A 6,000-nucleotide genomic window follows, 5' to 3' on the forward strand; every position below is an offset into this window, starting at 1 on the left:
TCCAGAAATATTTACAGCAAGCCATGAAGGCAGACACCATGGAATTTCACTTTGGAAGCCTGCAAGTTATTTTTAATGTGTATAAACCAGGCTGCCCATCGAAGGAAAAGCAGAGGTTTGATCTGACGTGGTTTTGTGCTCAAAGCTGAAAATGCAGAGCACAACCCACCAGGACTTTACCTACTCACTGCACAAGAGTCCAGCAGTTCATTTGAATTGCACAGGGCTCCTGTGAAACAAACTCCCTTCCCTCAAAAGATCAGACTATTTAAATTAAGGAAAGTGATAGGAGGATGCACTGGAAAGTGTAGGATTAACACTTGTCATCTAATTTCTCTGTAAACAAATCAGGTTGAATGCTCACTATAAAGGTTGTCTGGCGGTTACACATCTCTAACTGTGGCTGTCCCGATAGCTCCAAGCGCCAAAAGCTGCTGGAGTAAAGATCAGAAATCTGGGACAGAATAACCCTAAAGGAGCAGATTGGTTTAGCGCATTCTAGAACATGAGCCTTTTGGAAACAAAACTTTTTCCCTATCAGAATGTGCCACTTTCTTAGATTTTCAGCACACGCACACCCCACTCCCCAATCTCACAACAACCCCGAGAGTTAAGCTAAGATGTGGTTGCTGACTCCATGAGCTGAGTGAGCTGGATGGCTGTGTGAGAATTTGAACCCCCGTCTCCCTGCTCTGTGTTAACTCCAGCTATTACACCACTCCGGCTATCTTCTGCCATAAATCTAGAGAACTCTCCCTCACACCCTTTCACAAAGTAATGAAAACCTGTTGTGTTCTTCATTCTTTCCCCTGTCATCTGGCCTGACCAGTTGGAAAACATTCGGCTGAAGAGAGGGAAGGCAAGAGCTACCAGTATATAGAGTCTTATTATGATTGTCATTATCTTAGGAGATACCAATACCTCCCTCTCATTTCACACACCTGGTAACTGTGTTGAAGACAAAGTTTTGTCACCCTCCAACAGACTGGGGAGGAGCAATGGGGTAATTTGCCCTATGGGTCATTGCAAGAGGCAAAGGTAGCTGAGCTACGGTAACCTGTGTTTACATCACAGAAGCAAGGGGAAGCTTAAAGGATGGCACCTTCAGATGCAGAGGCAAAAGAGGATACTGTGCTGCAATTTGAAATGAAGACCAAGCCTGGAAGCAGAATTAATGATCTCTGTAAGATGGTTCTTGGAAGAAGGAAACTCAACCCATACATAGCAAGCCCCACCCACTTCAGGTTAGTTATATATTTAAAGCAGGGCTGGAGGAACCTGTGGCCCTCCAGGTGCTAGACTCACACCCAATTTAACAGATATCAGTAACTGATTGGTGACTCCTTCTGTGAAGTTGTGGCTTTTCAAAGGGAACTGTCACAGAAAGTTCAATGTATGCAGTAGACACAAACAAACAATGACCTCAGACAGTGATCTTTGCTGAGAGAATAGGATGTTCGATAGTACACAGGCATGTATCAAGAACATAAGAGGGGCCCTATTGCATCCAGTCAAGGGTTCACCTGGTGCAATACCCTGGTTTCAAGGTGGTTTCGCCAGATGCCTCCAGCCAACAAGCAGGGCATGAAGGCAACAGGCCTCCCATGTCTGTCCCCAGCATACAGAACTCAAAGGTATCCTCATTCACTCAGGTAACATCAAGTCATCAAAGTCATGGACAGACACTGCCTGCTCCATTTCAAGAATTTGCCTAATCACTTTAAAAAGTCAACACTGCCTATTGTGGAAACAAGTACCACAAACTGTTTATATGTGCAGAGTATGAGGTCTCGACTTTCCACCTGGTAGGATCTTTTGTCAATCCACTTCGCTGTATAATCCTCAACAAATTCTAACATGATGAGAGGGACAAAAATGTCTACCCATTTTCTCCACACCTTTCATGATTTTTTGTCTACTCAGAAATAAACTCCATCAAGTTTAGTGGGGCTTATTCTCAAATATATGGGCATAGGATTGCAGCCAAAAGCATGAATTAGGAAGACCTTAGCATAAATCTCACTCCTGTCACAGAACACCTAGACCAAGATTACTGTCTCAGCTGACCACCCTGTTCCTTAGAGTGTGGGTTGTGTGTGTTTTTATTTTAAAAAACTGAATTACCGTACAGAGTTGTTGTAAGGAGTACAGAAAGATAATATACATGAAATGTTTTGAGCACCCTTAAACACTATATAATGATCACCCCAATATGTACTCATCCTGCTGAATCAGACCAGCACTCAGATCACTGCCATACCGGAAGCTATTCTATTTTGGAATCCTAACATTGAAATCCTCCTTTGATCAATTTTCCTTTTCCAACTGTGCTGTGAGGGAGATAAGCTGCAGCGAGGAACTGCCACCTCCACTTGCTGTTTTCATCAGACTGCGCTGCTCCCCACCTACCCGGATGCTTTCAGAACTTACTGAACTGTAAGGGCTGCTTGCTCTGGGGTTGACAGTATCAACAGGTCTCCCTTTATCTACTTACCATGATGGGAATGATAAGAAGCTGGCAAATCCCAGCTAAGCCCCAGAAGGCCATGGCCCCACCTTGCAAGGCCATTCCACTTACATTGCAGCCACTTCCAAAAAAGTCTAGTTGCCATACTATTTCTCAGAGGCCCACCAAAGCTTATCAACAGTCTGTTTACATTCCAATATTATGGTTATTATTAAGAACTGTACAACATTAAGAATTTGAGCTTGCTTCCTTGCCTCTTTTTTGTATTGCCTTTGTTTAGTGCAAGCCTGAGAGCAGGAACTTGTGCTGTTTAAGAAGGCCTTTGGGGTCAGTATTCGTTTATCGTTTGTGCATGTTAGATAGTTTTCTTTTTCTAGCTGGACTGCACTGGTCCATCTCATTTAATTGTTTTAGGATGATTATCAGCTATTTTGAACCTTCAGAATAGATAGATGCAGCAAAAATGTTTAAATAGGTAAGCAGTCCACTTGCTTCTTGTCCACTTGCAGATTCTGCACAAGCTTCTCATCCTTAATTTCAAAGTCCTCCAAGACCTTGCCCACCTAATCTGCCTGCTCTTATATCCCAACTGTAACTGTCCTTCCACTGGATCCACCAACCTCAGCCATCGGAAGGTGTCTTGCTCCCTCAAATGACTTGTCTCTTTCTCCCTTTCTCTCTCTCTCTCTCCCTGCACCCCAAAACACCTCCATGCATGGCCACCTCTCTTACTTCCTTCAAACATCACTTCAAAACCCACCTTTCGATGAAACCTTTGGAGACTCCTTTGGCACCATACTCTACTGTAACTAAACTGAAATACAAGAAACAGAAACAACTGCAGATTCCACTCCTGCTTGTCCTGCCTCAGTTCCTCTCTCCTTTCTGCTGTTACTGTTTTTATAATTATATTAGTGAAGTACATCAACTGAAAACAGATGTACAGTCATACCTTGGTTCTCAAACGGAATCCGTTCCAGAAGTCTGTTCGACTTCCGAAAACATTCGAAAACTAAGGCTCAGCTTCCAATTGGCTGCAGGAGTTTCCTGCACTCAGTCGGAAGCTGTGGAAGCCACATTGGACGTTCGAGTTCCAAAGAACGTTAGCAAACTGGAACACTCACTTCCGGGTTTGCGGTGTTTGGAAGCCAAAACATTCAAGTCGCAAGGCATTCAACAGTCAAGGTACAACTGTACTTTATCAGCTGAGAGACCAAGTTACAAATCAAAATGTCCTCAGTTCAAATTTCACATCTGCCATGAGCTCCTCATTGGTTCTTGCAAAAACACTTTATCTCAGCCACAATGTGTACCCAAACTAATACTGGCTTACTTTATAAAGTTGGTGTAAACTTACAGCTAGAAAATCCTATATAAATATTAAGTATTACCACATGCTGTATGTCACCTTGAGTGTATAAAAAAAGTTTAAATCAAAACACTATTTTCGGTTTATACCTGCATTTATATACATGCAAGGTTTTAAACATTACATAAGCAAATGACAGCAAAGTAAAGTCACACCAATTACTTCTGAAGCAAACTAAGCTGGTGTGAGCAAGATTACAGTTTTTGCAGAAACCAAAGGGAAGTTGTCAGCATGCTCAGAAGAACTCCAAGATTTCATTCTGTATTTCAGCAAAACAAAAAACTTCGTTGGAAAGAAACCAAAACAGCTAAATGTCTGTTTGGGTAGGAGGCAGTATCTTGGAAGAGGGCACACCCAGTGGGGAGGGTGGCAGAAAGGATAAACCACAGAACTTTGTTGTTTTACAATGGAAACCTGTAAGAAACAGTAGCAGGCAAATTCAATCCACCATGTCTTACTTCTCCCCAACACATGTGGCAGTACACGTGTACAATACATACTTGACTATGTAGTTAACAGGCCACATCCACAATAAATTAAAACTGTCTACTATGTGTGTCCCTTAACTTGCCCACCCCCTTGAAGCATCCAGGAAGCTGCCTGTTTATCAGGCCCTTCTGTCTAACTATCTAGCTCAGTAATGTCTGGATTTTACAGCAGCTCTCCAAGGTTTCAGGCAGAGGAGTGAATCAGGGGTCCTCCCACATGCTGGGAACAGTGTTAGAAACTCACATCATTCTATGTGCATTTTGTGACAGGGAATTTCATTAGCGCAAGCAATTTCCGAGCTCTGGGTGCAGTACTGTGCCTAAGATTTCAGATTGAAACTGCAGAGTGGAAGGAAAGGAGAAACTTTTTCTGCCTCCCCACTTGGTGCTATTCTCTGAAGACTGGAGAAGAGACTCTCAAGAATATTAGGGGTGAGTGGGCAGGGGGAGGACCAGAGCACGTGAAAAATGAACGTAATATTTTAGCTGCAGTCCACTCATTTCCAGCTTTGTATTCTTGCGATAAAAAAAGAGTGTACCTAGACATTCTGTTGTTGCGCCCATAACCTAGGTTTAAGGTGCCATTCAGGTCCTAGCTTTCATAACTCAGTTTCTAACACTGCCTGGGGATACGCTTAGCAGCAGGGATTGGGGAAGAGGGGGCTGTGGCCTTTCAGACCCTGGTAGCAGGACCAATGGCCAGAGATGGTGGCAGCTGCAGGAGTCCAGCCACGTCAGCAGGGTCAGATCTCCCCGTTGCTGGTTTAGGCTGTTGAACTGCAGCCCTTCCACGTAGCTTCACCTGGAGGCTGGTGCCAGGGCTGGAGGGGAGGGGGAAGGCCTCGCCTGCGTCCGAGAACCATGACAGCTGCCTCCCAGCCCTGCCTGGGCCTAGGCCCACCTCCCTCCACTCTCTATTGACAGCCATCCGCGACCTTCTCCCGCTACCCTAACGACTCACCTAATCCCGGCAGCCCCGGAAGCCTCTGCGCCCACCTCAACCAGCACCAACTCCTCTCTTCTCTGCCTAACCGGAAGCCCCGACGCTCAGCTGATACCTCACTTCCGCTCGGGACCTACCAAACGCTTTCCTCAGTCATCTACTTTCTCCCCGACCCCGCTCTGTTTCACAGCCTCCCGACCGGAGAGTCGTAGATTCATTCTCGTCGAGTGATTAAAACTTGTATTTCGAGAGAGGTTCATATCGAAGAGGGTAGTCCTTTAATTCCTCGCAGTCTCCCCCCCTCCAGTCTTCACATGGTACAATCCAAACAGATCTGCTCGGTGTTGTCCTCCAGCACCGGACAGGCGAAAGAGAGTCCCGTGGCTCCCGGTGATTGGTCTAAAGTCTGGAGTCTCCTCCAATCAAATAAATGTTCCCAGCGGGGCCAATTGGGATGGAACAGCCGTTGCTAAGCGGGAAGGCGGTCTAAGAAAAAGTGGGGGGGGGGGGAGTAGTTAGAACTTAAGTCATGGGTTCAAATCATACCTTAGCCACGTCGCTTTAATTCTTCTGCCTCAGGCTGCTCCTACATAAGATTGTTGTGTGAACATTAGAGAAAATGAATGATTTTGAGGGGGTTGGTAATCAAATTAAATCTCTGCCACAAATGTAACACCTGGATTTCATTGATTTTGATCCTCCATTTTTAGGAGGTGGCAACTAGTGATTTCAT

General features: G+C 44.9%; 1 protein-coding gene across 6 annotated transcripts in view; it reads right to left on the minus strand.

Moving 5' to 3' along the window:
• SYVN1 (synoviolin 1) overlaps positions 1-5,712 on the minus strand; it is a 34,276-nt gene extending 28,564 nt beyond the window's left edge. For 3 of the 6 annotated variants that reach the window (XM_081891526.1, XM_081891523.1, XM_081891527.1), the window contains exon 1: positions 5,286-5,396. The gene's annotated coding sequence lies outside the window, so the exon portion shown is untranslated. The other 3 variants (XM_081891525.1, XM_081891524.1, XM_081891528.1) reach the window with 3 other exon arrangements.
• Between the last annotated feature and the right edge of the window lie 288 nt (positions 5,713-6,000).

The sequence above is a fragment of the Podarcis melisellensis genome, assembly GCF_964234715.1.
Source record: "Podarcis melisellensis genome assembly, chromosome: 16".
Classification (NCBI taxonomy): domain Eukaryota; kingdom Metazoa; phylum Chordata; class Lepidosauria; order Squamata; family Lacertidae; genus Podarcis; species Podarcis melisellensis.